Genomic DNA, 13,440 nt, shown 5'->3' with positions numbered 1-13,440 from the left:
AAATTTTTGTGGCTGTTTGAAGTAAAAACTACGATTTTTCACAAAAAAATCCGCCATTTTTTATCTGTAAAATCTTCCCAAAGTAAAAAAAAAAGAAAATCGTTGGGGTTTTGTATTTTATATGTGGAAAATATGTTCCAAATTTGAAAAGAATCGGTGAAATAGTTTTCAAATGACGATGTCCACGGACTTTAAAAATGTGCTTTCGAGAAAAACGCGTTTGAAGTTTCTGCTCTTGCTTTCTTGCAGTATTAGATAGGAGGAGATAAAGGCCAATAATTTCTACAGTTTTCTTCAATTGGCTTGAAAATTTGACACAACATTCTTGAAATGTTTTACAATAAGAAAATAAAAAAATAAAAAAAATCGATTTTTTTAAAGTGTTAGACCCTACCCCCCCTCCCCCCCCCCCCCTTAACAATAAAAAAGGAACATTTTTATTGTTATTAGGTAATATTTCATCAGTTTATGTTATTTTTAATCACATTTAAGGCACATTAACAAGTTTTTGCTTTATTTATATCATTTTTTATTTTTATCAAATTTATTATTTTTGTCATTTTACATCTTTTCAAAGATATTTTTGGTTACCTACTTCTAGTCTGTTGTTTGTTTGTATTCAAGATCGTTTGTAAAATCAAAATGTCAATAAGTCATATCAAGTAAAAAAAACCAAATCATTTAAAATAACGTTGGCTTCATCATTGCCGTCTATTGATTTTGAACTTGAAACCTACAGTTGAAGATCTAACTTGTAAGATTCTTTAACTTATTTGAATTATTTTTCATCAAACTGTTTAGATTAGAAAAATACAAACTCCACATGAATTTAAATTGAGTTGAAATAAGACGAAATAAAGCGATGATTACAGATAAAAAGGTACTGTGCATGTTTATAAAGCAATCAATGTGTTAAAAACTTCGCAAATAGTACACCCACAAATCAGACTCTATTACAATAATGGCCTTCCTTGGAGGTGGAACTATCGACATAAGATTCTATGCCGGACAGGCACTAACAAGCTTTCTCATTGCTGGTATTGTTCTCCAACGTAGCCGCATTTCATATGTCTGAAAGAAGCCAAACAAAACATATCCCATATCCCATCACAAGACAAAGCAGGATGGAAACAATCAGCCAGCAAGGATATTGAGTGAGCACTAAGCAGTAAGCGCTGTGTGAGTATTTATGTAAACCGGCATTAGAAAATAAACAGCCTCTGTTCGCAGCCCCAGGCAAACAACCACTAGCTAAACGTGCAATAAAAAACAATTTCTCGTTTCCCTTTCCATCCCATTCCAATTCCAATTCCCATTCCTATTCCTGTTCCTATTCCTATTCCTATTCCTATTCCTATTCCTATTCCTATTCCTATTCCTATTCCTATTCCTATTCCTATTCCTATTCCTATTCCTATTCCTATTCCTATTCCTATTCCTATTCCTATTCCTATTCCTATTCCTATTCCTATTCCTATTTCTATTCCTATTCCTATTCCTATTCCTATTCCTATTCCTATTCCTATTCCTATTCCTATTCCTATTCCTATTCCTATTCCTATTCCTATTCCTATTCCTATTCCTATTCCTATTCCTATTCCTATTCCTATTCCTATTCCTATTCCTATTCCTATTCCTATTCCTATTCCTATTCCTATTCCTATTCCTATTCCTATTCCTATTCCTATTCCTATTCCTATTCCTATTCCTATTCCTATTCCTATTCCTATTCCTATTCCTATTCCTATTCCTATTCCTATTCCTATTCCTATTCCTATTCCTATTCCTATTCCTATTCCTATTCCTATTCCTATTCCTATTCCTATTCCTATTCCTATTCCTATTCCTATTCCTATTCCTATTCCTATTCCTATTCCTATTCCTATTCCTATTCCTATTCCTATTCCTATTCCTATTCCTATTCCTATTCCTATTCCTATTCCTATTCCTATTCCTATTCCTATTCCTATTCCTATTCCTATTCCTATTCCTATTCCTATTCCTATTCCTATTCCTATTCCTATTCCTATTCCTATTCCTATTCCTATTCCTATTCCTATTCCTATTCCTATTCCTATTCCTATTCCTATTCCTATTCCCATCAAAGACAAAGAAGGATAAAAAAAAACCCCTGTCAAACGGCCAACGCAGTGCGTTTTTTTCGATTATAGTCGTTTTACCATCATTATAGCATTCGCGACTATTGCGTTTTTTGGTTTTTAAACCTTCGTTTGCGAACTGACTCAGTTCTTGCAGTGGTGAAGTTATCGAACTGGCAAGTCAAAATAAGAATGTTGCGTTGGGTTCGATTCTTACTTAATTTTTTTTTTTTATTTTGGGGTATATTATCCAATTGGATGAAAAAAACAATTTTAATTTCTTGTTCTGCTCGAATTTAGTGGTCATTCATCATTTTGTTTGGGAGCTCGAGTCTTTATGTCAGTAGTGCTTTTCCAATCATATCATCTCTTGTAAAATACACTTTTCAGCGCATTTCGCAACCTCTTTTTTTGGTGTAGGTATGCCAAATTTGATATATAGATATCCTATAAGTTTATATTACGAACTTTGTATTTTTTCTTGAACAAAATTGTACATGTGAAGATAATAGCTTAAACATTTGCTGGTTCAAGATTTAATTGAATTAATTTATCAACCAAACAATTTTTAAATGCGTAAAACTATTAACCCAAAAGCTAGAAGAATGGTTAAAAAAATGTAAATACATTCAAAAATCTTTTTTTTTAATATTTTATCAAAATTATAAGAAGTAGGCTTTGACTGGTTCGGAGCGCACGCGTTTTATTCTACCGTCTCGTTCGTGACAATTTTTCAAAACCATTTCATGCGGGAATTGAAAAAAAACTTCTGTAACAATTAAAAATTTATAAGTCTAAAGAGGTGTTCAGTGAATCTAATGTTGATATGCTCCGAAATGATCGGCGAAAAGGATGAAATATCAGATTTCAATAGTTTTCATAAAAAGCAGCACCTGGGGATCGAGGCCAAATGGAAATTAGCTGTGAAGTGCATGGTAATTCTAGGGCATCTGGAAACCATAACAAAGCTTTTCATAAATGGTTTAAAAGTTTAAAAGGAAAATTATAACATAAAGCCTAACGTTTATTTGGTGTTTGTTGTGATTGAAAAAAATTGTATGCTGATATGAGACACGCGTAGTTTTTGTTTTTGATTGCTACGACTATGAAGGAACAGTATAAGAAGGAATAACGGTGTCTCAGGAAACAGCACTAAATGCGGCTTATATGAAAAAGTGAGGTGACATGAAATATTGTGAAAACTCCTTACTAGTTGCAAAAAATGTGCTACATATTGAGATTTCACACGAAAATGGTGCTGTGAATTAAGAATCTCGAACCAATGTTCGACTGCTCGTTGGTTGTCGATGCTGGTGAAACTACACTATTGACGAAGTGGCACTTCAAAACATGTCCGAAAATTAATGCAAGAGCTGAAAAAGAACCCGGTGAAGAATTTACATTTTTCCCCTTTTAAGTTTGCTATCGATACTCAATACATTTTTGTTATTTATATTGGAGCTAAAACTTCGACGGTTATAGCACTGACCACACTGACTTGACTCTTAGAACAAAAATTCAACAATTTTCTATCTAATTTTTTGTTGTCAGCTTTTGCAGGTTCGCAATACCGACGGCAGGTGGCGAACCTGAAAAATTTGACAAAAAATGCCCTGAAGGAAAAATGGTCCTGTTTAGCCCGATTTTATCGTAGAAATTGCGTGTTTTATTTTTAAAGTTGGGTGGCATTTCCTAACTGGGATAGCATTTCTTCAAATCGATCGATGCGCACTCTGGAATCGACATTGCGTACTGTTGGAAAAATGATTTTTTTTTTGTTTTTTTTTCTGGAAAAATTATCCAGAAAACGAAATCGAGTGTCCAGTCAGTATGGTCAGTGGTTATAGCACGAAATCTTTTGAAAAAGTTATTTTAAAATGATTCCTTAAGGGATTTATTATTTCTGTTATTTAATGTTTCTTTTCAAGAGCGAGCAAAGGCGCTATTCCTAAGAACCACTTTTTTTCTTGGAAATTAGTTTAATTAAGGTTATTAAGGTTATTAATTAGTTATTATCTATGAAAAACTTTGTCTGATGGTAAACATATAAATTTGATTACACAAAGCTTTTTTAAGATTTTCTAAAATGTCCCGCCTTTTTCGGCTGTGTCCCGCTTTTTTTCTTGAAATGTCCCGCTTTTTTCTTAAAGTATCTGGCAAGCCTAGTCAGAGACCAATAAGCCGAAATCAAAACTTAAAGGAAAAATCATTTAAAATTTCTTGCTAATAATGTTTACATAAATGAAGGTAGTGCTATAATGCTTTCGGCTTCCAACTTCCGCCAAATTAAGGAATTCTGACACGAAAATCGAACTTTCCTTTTAGTGATGCAATGAATTCTAAATTTAAATCTTACTCGTTCCGAATAACATACATACATACTTACATGCATCTATTTTGATGAAATATTCAATGAGATTTTAAAATGAATTAAGCTCATTTTTAGGCTTTATTGTACAATAGCGATATTATTAATTTTTTTATATATTCATGGTTTTTTTTATTGTTATTGTTTCTGTCGTTAACTGGCATTATGCAAGCTAGAAAAGCTATGCTTGGAATTTTTCATGAAAAAGGCTCTCTGTAAACAATTGTAAACATTTTTTTTTCTAGATTTAGTAGCTGTTTTTATTTTGACTAGATTGAGGAGAGTTATTTTTGGAGTTAAATTTTGAATGATAGACAGAAGAATTAATTCATTTAAAAATTCATTTATATAATTCATATAGTTGTTTAAATATTATTTACTAATTCCTTTATTGTATCTTTGTTGTTTATATCACTGGCGCTATGGATAGAGTTCATTAATTAGGTAGATAAAGAACGTTTCCATTATTAAAAGTTTTTATACCTAACCATTCTATCTAAAACAGAGATTATCAGTCTGTTACTATGAATGATCGAATTTTCATGTTCATTCATCATCGCTTAACTTGTTGAAATTCAAATTAGGGTTTTCATAGTCAGCGCTCAAATAAAAAAATCGGTTTACCGTCAACTTGATATGCCATTGGATTACGCGACTATAAAAGAAATATTTTTACAAATTTATGTTTACACTTGGTTATAGTCGTTAATTTTTTTTTTATCACCATTTAACCTAACATACTCATGCCTGCTTCTATAGAAACTTTATGAGTCAGGAAAATAATATTTATTGTTCACCGCAACACTAGTCAAAAGTGTCTCCTAACCAATTCCTTTAACCCCTCTCCCAACCAAAATTATTTTGCTAGGATGCAGAGGTGACCTCGGTCCTAAAGCACAAAATACATCTTTCATCCTTTTCTCTTTTTTTCCAATCTATCCATTGACTACTAGGACGTGGCCGGCGCCGTTATTGACGTTAAAAGAGAGAGCATCGGTTTTGTGCAGTGTGAATGAGCTGCTAATCCCAAGCATCATTCATTTGACCTCTGAATAAAATTGATGGCCTCGGTCAATCACGGAGTAGCAACCATTGGCAATGTAGAACTTGTTCTACTGAGCCACGCCAGCGATCGTGGAACTCGAAGTGATAGTCATCAAAATTTGATATTTGAACAAGTCATGCATATATTTTCTTTAACAATGCATTTTGGGTTTTACGATTCAAGGTGGATGTGAGTAGTTAATCAAGCTAAGCTAAGCTAAGCTAATATTAATCCTGAGTCTAAATCCTTAACTACAGAATTTTAAATCTGAATTTGGATTTTGATTGAAAAAATATGATTACTAATTATGATGACGAATTCCGAATTAAGTCTTGACTTTAAGACTGCTAATTGGAATCGGGGATTTTATTTTGGATTTTTAAAATCGGAATATGTTTCTTTTTCGTCACTTGTTTTAATCAATAATTTGAATTTGAATATTAAACTCTGAATTACCACACAGGATGAAAATCCCAAAATAAGTAAAGAAAAAATCGGCCTCCGAGACGCACATCCTTCAAACATTTTGATTGAAATTTAAAACAGCGTTTTGAGTCTTTTAATGAATTCTGTATTCTGAAGTCGTCCTGTAAATTTAGTTATAAATCCAATGTTTGCTTAGTATGGACTAATTTAAAAATAATCTGAATCAGAGTCTAGCTTCAAATGATTTAAAGGCATGCTTTGTGAGAGAGCATCGTAAGGCATCGTTGAGTGTCGCCAGTTTCGTATTCAATTTGAAAAGTTTACACCAAATACTCTTGAGCTCATAAGAGCAAGTTCACTGATGTTGGGAAAAAGTGGTAGAAATTTTGTCACTTTTAGCACATTTTGAAAATTTTGCCATGCAAAAACATATTCAAGATCTGTGGCCTTCAAGTTTTTTAACAACACGTGTTGTAGTTTCGCATGCTGTGATGCAAACATAGCAATATTTCTATCACATACGGCTGAAATAGAAACAGTGCTGTAAAAATTACAACACCCAAAGATCTTGAAAACATTTTTGCATGATAAAATTTTCAAAATGTCAAAATTTCTACCACTTTTTCCCAAAACCAGTGAACTCTTAAGAAGAATTTTAATGATAATATTTTGAACTGCACAAAGTTTTGAGAAACACAGAATATTTAAAAACAAAATCAGTAATTCGTAATCTTTACATCTGAATGCTTGAAAGCTACAATTTTTTAAATTTCGGGGGTCGCAAAGAGGAGTTACAATTTACTAAGGCTATTATGAGATGGTTTTGCTACAAATCTCACACCGCATGAGAAACTAAACGAGTACTCCATACTTTGGCGAAATAAAGCGGAACCTCTAACTAACCTCAAAAACCATCTCGTAGTTATAAAGTTGCGACTTCGGATTTACTACATTGCCCGAGATATCATAAACCAACAATTCGCCTAACAAGATCACCAACGCTGATTCAAGCTAGTTAGTTACCCTCGTCAATTTTTCACAACAAGGCGGCCTTTCCACAAACCAACTACTAATCCGAAATCTTCTCCGCAATGTGCCAGTACCTACACTTATCAGTTACTTAATTACTATTCTTATTGTGTAAAAGTGCTCCCTTTCTTCATCGTCGCCTTCGCGCGTTTTTAGCTCACTCTGTTCAAATGGCGATAAACGCCTTACTCGGGCTCAGACGAATGCGGTTTCCAGTACACACTTGCTCAGGCTTTACTTGCTTGCTTGCAACCTACACACGAGATGGTCGGTGTCGTCGCTTTCACCGGCTGCGTTTACTTGCACCGAATTTCAAACTGCGTTCAGCGATAATGTGTGCCGCAAATCGCTATCGCTTCTCACACCTCTCGACAGAAAAACGGCCCGAAAATGGCTGAACTTTATTTGAAGAGCAGCTGAAACACCGCCAAACAGGTTGAACAGAGGAGTTAAAAAAAAATAAAAATAAACAATCTTCCATTTGCTAATTCACATTAATTAATCTATCTCTTTTTTTCGAGACTTTTTATTGCATTTTTATGTATCGATTCAGTCTTTTCTCATTTGCCGGGCGATTGCTCCACTTTAGTTTTCTGCAATCGCTTTCTTCCGCCTTGACCATTGCTTCTGCTGACTGCCTTTCCTTATTTATTTTTATACCCATTCCATTTGATGTTGTTGTTCGTGTTTTAATGCATTGCGTGGTCTTTTGTTTTCACATTTCTTCGTCTATTTTCCTAACCTCTCACATGTTCGGCCTCATCATTAACAACATCAACAGCAGAAGCAGTGCCAACTCGGTGGTAATCCGCTTTGTTGCCTCCTAAATTTTTCCTCGAGTCATTGAAATTTCACAAATTTTATCTAAGCTGGCCGGTCGCCGATGGCCAACGCAACGCAATTTTTAACGAACGAAATTCTACCGCCACCCTCCTTTCATCCCAACCAAGCCCCTTTCCGAACCCATTCATTATTCCGCGAACGCTGAAATGCCGAAGCATAAACTATAGCATTTGCAACATGCCGAAGCAGAGAATCGCATAGCCGAACCGAATCGTTGTAGGTAACCGAACTGAGCCGAACACTCCAATACCATTCAATGGCGCGAGCAAGGTCCGACGACCACGCAACTTCCCCTAAACTCACAAAAACATGAACCACCCAGCTGAGATACCCTCAAAGTTTTCCCCTCAGCTGAGAGAACCCAATGCAACATAAACAAATTTTCCCCTATGAGAGCCAAAGTTGGTAACCCAACATCTCGCTTATGTATCTTCCAACACATAGAGAAACGAAATTCGCAGCGAGTTTGGTCGCGGCCACCGGTATGTTGTGGATGTATACAATTCGTTGTTTTTCAAACCATTTCCAATGTGTGGGTAAGACTTTTTCGCTCTCCACTCCACTCCGGCTCGAAGGACCATGATGATGATCGTTAACTTACCAACCAAGAACCGGCAGAAAACAACGATCGTTCAGCAAACTCACTTCGATGTGGAAGAAGAGCGGTCTATGATGAAGAGAATGAGTGAGCATAAATTCGCGCTTTGATGAGCGAAGTTGATTTGCAACATTTGGCGATCCAGACGACCAGAAGCGTTAGGGGAGCTGTACGCCATTTTTAATTCGCTTAAAATGAAGTCCCATGGATAATTTTTCCGAAGATTAGGTTTGGTTTGCACTATCTTATTTTTTTTAGAAAATCTTGAATTGAAATTTATTATTTTACTTTGTGACAAATTCAATAAACCTTAAAAGTACAATTAAAAAATCATTTCAAATGATCCTGATGATTCTAACTCAAAAAGAAATCAGGCTCGATTGGGTAAATTTTTATTCTTAAACATAGCAACTTATCAACCTGTTCAAAACTTGACCTAACTTATTGACGATAAAAAAAAACCCTAGTACAATACGACATCATCCTCCGTATCAAATTTTTCATCAGAAGTTGTTTCATGGAAGCACAACCACTCACCCATCGATGTTTCGTTAAAATATTATATTATTCAAAATACCTAGTTTAATTATAGTTTTAAACGAGATCTAGCACAACACCGTGAGGATTTTTGAGCAAAAAAAAGTACACGTACAGTTCGTTCGCACTGCAAGCTTACGCTTGTGGGGCGAACCACGCTGGGCCTACTAATGTATGGTGGTATATGCAAATATTTCTGTATTTACCACTTTAAAGTAGCTGACCCGTGTTGAACAAAAAATTTGTAGGTATGTGATGATAATATTTTTAAATAAAATTCTACCCGCTCATTTCCACCATCTTTCATTTCTTCTTATAAAAATTCGAATTCTTAAGATGTTTTTTACTAAAAAGGACCTTTTCACCGAAAATGCCGATAAATCAAGATACTATCTTCGAGAATAGGGAGGTATTCTATCTCGGAGGTGAATTAGAAAAATATTCGTGGAGCTTAAAAATTTTGGTTTCTTCAGTTTAAAGAATAAAGGATCAAGTGATTCTTTATTCGAAAAGATTCGGTTCTTTGTTCTGAGAACCTTCACCTTTGTCTTAAATTAAGCATAGTCAAGTGATATCATGATCAGGAATGATCACTAGCTTAACAGAATGATTATACCTCTTTTTATCAACTCTACGGATCAATTCAACGAATAAGTAACTATATTTCTAAACTATGGGATATAAGGGCATAACGAGCACCCGGGACATAGTAAGCACCCTTCTTTTCTACCGAATAACGTATTTTGTTCAATAAATTTTCACGAAGAACAGTTTCGTGCTACGTATAGTATTGATTTTTTTGCGAACTCGAGCCCTTTGTTAATCTCTCCGATACCTTACCAGGAGGCCAAATCATCTGATTAAACAAGACTGTAGCTCTATAATTCAGTTGACTTCATCGCGTTGAATTTGCTGCTAGATTTTACGGCAGAAATCACTCATCATGCCCCAATTAGAGGTGCTTATACTGCCCCAGGGGAGTTCTTATTATGCCTCTACAGTGACTGATTTTCAGCTTTCGGCCAAACAAATTTAAAAAGCAGTATCAACTTTTTCAAGTTTCAGCCAGTTTGGAAATAGACTTTTTTAGTGTCTGAACACGAAACAATGATATAACTCACATATAATAGCTGTTTGTTTAGTTAAATAACCGTCCTCCTTAATGTGACCAATATGCTCTGTGGGATCCGACCACGGCTTACCGGACAAAACGAGGGCTCACTGTACTTCCTGCTGCCTGGTTGAATCCAACATCGACGGATGCAAGTTGAACGGGAGGGTGGGACGTCTCACTTGTACACCTCGATTAGCTTGGCCTTCCTGGTCTAGTTATGGGTTTGCTCCTGGGATTTCTTGGTGTCATCGGCGCGTTCCAAATAAGGCCACACAAATTTAAACTTTTACAGGATTACATTTAATACTTAAACTAACTCTTACAACAATAAAAAGCACAAGACACAAAGGGCCTGATTTCTGCCGGGTATACACAGTGGCTGGCGGTGACGGAATGAATGTCATTTTCTGCTGATGCGACGTCGAGGCAATCAATTGAGCTACCGACTACCGACGCAATCGTCGCGACGCTTAACGATGTGTGCATGGCCGACTGTGTGGTTGGTAGGCTTTGATTATTTATGCTGGCAGTTTCAACAGTTAACTCGCTGTATCTCGGAGCTTCATACATCCTCGCCCACCCAGAAATAACGGATTTCTGAAAATAAAAGAAAGCATCCTCTTCTGGTGTGGGAAAGAGAGAACCGACTCATACATCAGGCAACCTTGCTCTATCTTCATCAATGGGCTCTACGGGAAGAAGACAAATTCGTTCAACCGCTCTAGTTTTGAAACCATTCATCGTTTTTAATGTGACCACCCTCACTATACCATCTTGGCCAGGGTGAACTTCAGTAATTCGGCCCATCTTCCATTGTATTGGTGGTATGTTATCGTCACACAAAATCACCAATCTACCGACATCAATTCTGACAGGTTTATTCCATCGCTTCGTTCGAGCCTGCAGCTGAGATAAATATTCTTTCCTCCAGCGGACCCAAACATCTTGCAATTTTTTCCTAACTATTTGCGACTGACTCAATCTATTTGTAGGCATCTGACTCAAATCGTATTCTGGCAAACCCTGGAGAGAGGACCCAAGCCAAAAGTGTGCGGGAGTAAGCGGCTCTAAATCATTTGGATCATCGGATTGTGGTGTTAATGGTCGCGAGTTAAGGCATGCTTCAATTTGCACTAGCAAGGTTTGCATGTCTTCAAAGGACAGTGCATGATCCCCCATGACCCGGAGCAAATGGTATTTGGCGGAACGCACCGCAGCTTCCCACAATCCCCCGAAATGGGGTGCGCGAGGTGGATTTAAGTGCCATTGGATGCCTTCATTTGCACAATGTTTTGATACGCTTTCTCTGTGCTGTGTGGACTTCATTAGGGTTACCAGTTCTTGGAGATAATTTTTCGCACCAACAAAGTTTGTTCCGTTATCGGAATAAATATCCGTAACCATTCCCCAACGAGCAAGAAATCTGCGCAGAGATTGTAAAAATCTATCGGTGGAAAGATCAGAGACTAGCTCTAAATGGACTGCCTTAGTAGCCAGGCATACAAATAATGCTACATAGGCCTTCGTGGCGGGCTTTCGAGGACCAGGACGAATATAAATTGGTCCGAAATAATCTACCCCAGTTTTGCTGAAAGGGCGTGACTGCGTAACTCGCTCCTTCGGTAGTTCCCCCATAAACTGTTCGACGGGTGAGGGTTTGGCTCTAAAGCATTTTATGCATTTGTGCATGTTTCGGACTACACTCCTTCCCCCAAGGGGCCAAAATCTTTGTCGTACAGCACACAACAGCAGCTGCGGACCAGCATGGAGCAATCTCTTGTGGTAGTACTGAAACAGAAGTTCTGTGAATGGGTGACGTGCTGGTAATGCTAAGGGATGCTTGAAACCTTCTGGCTCATTTGAATGTTTTAATCTACCGCCAAGTTTTATCAAATTTTCTTGAACAAAGGGATTGAACCATCGTAAAGGGGATTTTCGAGGTACAGTTTGCCCTTTTTGAAGCTGACTGATTTCTTCTGGAAAACTCTCTTTTTGAACCAACCGAACTATAACATTTTCAGACTCTTTGATCTCAGAGGCGCGAAGATACCCATTTTGAATTTCTGATCGTTTTCTCAAGACCTTCATAAGGCGAAGCCAAATTGCTGTAGACCGAACCAGAGTTGTGTAAGTAGAAAAACGGGAAATATACCATCGACTGAATGGTGAATCCTCGGCTACAGGGTTCGCAACCACCTTCCTCTACCGCTCTTCCTCTCCAGCTTCCGATATCGGATGTGAGCAAGGCCAATGCTCCGTTGCTTTGCTCAACCACTCTGGGCCCTTCCACCAGAAATCGTTGTTGATAATAGCTTCCGGTGAAATTCCCCGTGAAATTAGGTCTGCGGGGTTTTGTTTTCCAGCAACATGGTTCCAGCTACAATTTGCAGTGATAATTTGAATTTTGCTTACACGATTCGCAACAAACGTGTTCCAATTGGTAGGTGCAGAGTTTAACCAATGCAGCACGCATGTCGAGTCAGTCCAAAAGAAGGTTTTGCATTCAATTCTAAGCGACTTTTTCACCTGATCCATTAGTTCTGCGGCATGAAGAGCTCCGCAAAGTTCTAATCTGGCAATGCTTTGGGTTTTTAGAGGAGCCACTCTGGACTTTGATGTAAGAAGTCTTACCATAAACTGACCTTGCCTATTCTGACTCCGAATGTACAGACAAGCCCCATAGGCCTTTTCGGACGCATCTGAGAAGCAGTGAATTTCCACTAGCGTAGGTTGAGGGAGGACAACGCATCGTGGAATCCGGATGTTGTTGAGTAGGTGTAGGTTTCCGTGAAAGTTCTTCCACTGCTCGCCCACCGTGAAAGGTACAGGTTGATCCCAATCCAGCCTTTGATCGTTTTCATTGCGCAACGTCCACAGAACCTGCATGTACACCTTAGCCGTTGTAATAGTGGCTCCTATAAGCCCTAAAGGATCAAATAGGGTTGCGATGATGGACAATATTCGACGTTTTGTCAAGATAGTGTTTTCTTCCAAAGGCGGTATGACAAATTGGAACGCAAAAACATCGGACGTAGGCATCCAAGTAAGTCCCAGGTTTTTACAGTTGGGTCTGGATCCAGAATGATGCCTTCTGTTTGTTTCAAGGCTAGGTTTTCCTCTGCGATGCTATTAAGAGCTTCTGGACAGTTAGAAGCATACTTCCTGAGTCGAAATCCTCCTGCAGCCATTAGACCTTCTAACTCGCATGCCAATCTCTCTGCTTCTTGTAAGGTATTAGCTCCCGTTATGACGTCATCCATATACGTATCCTGAAGAATGGCCTGCGATGCCATAGGGAACTTTTGGCCTTCATCAGAGGCTAACTTTTGCAAAGTTCTTGTAGCTAGAAACGGTGCAGGTTTGGTTCCATAAGTAATTGTG

Source organism: Uranotaenia lowii, chromosome 2, assembly GCF_029784155.1.
Source record: "Uranotaenia lowii strain MFRU-FL chromosome 2, ASM2978415v1, whole genome shotgun sequence".
Taxonomy (NCBI): Eukaryota; Metazoa; Arthropoda; class Insecta; order Diptera; family Culicidae; genus Uranotaenia; species Uranotaenia lowii.
The sequence above is the reverse complement of the archived record's forward strand: the minus strand, read 5'-3'. Positions refer to the sequence as shown.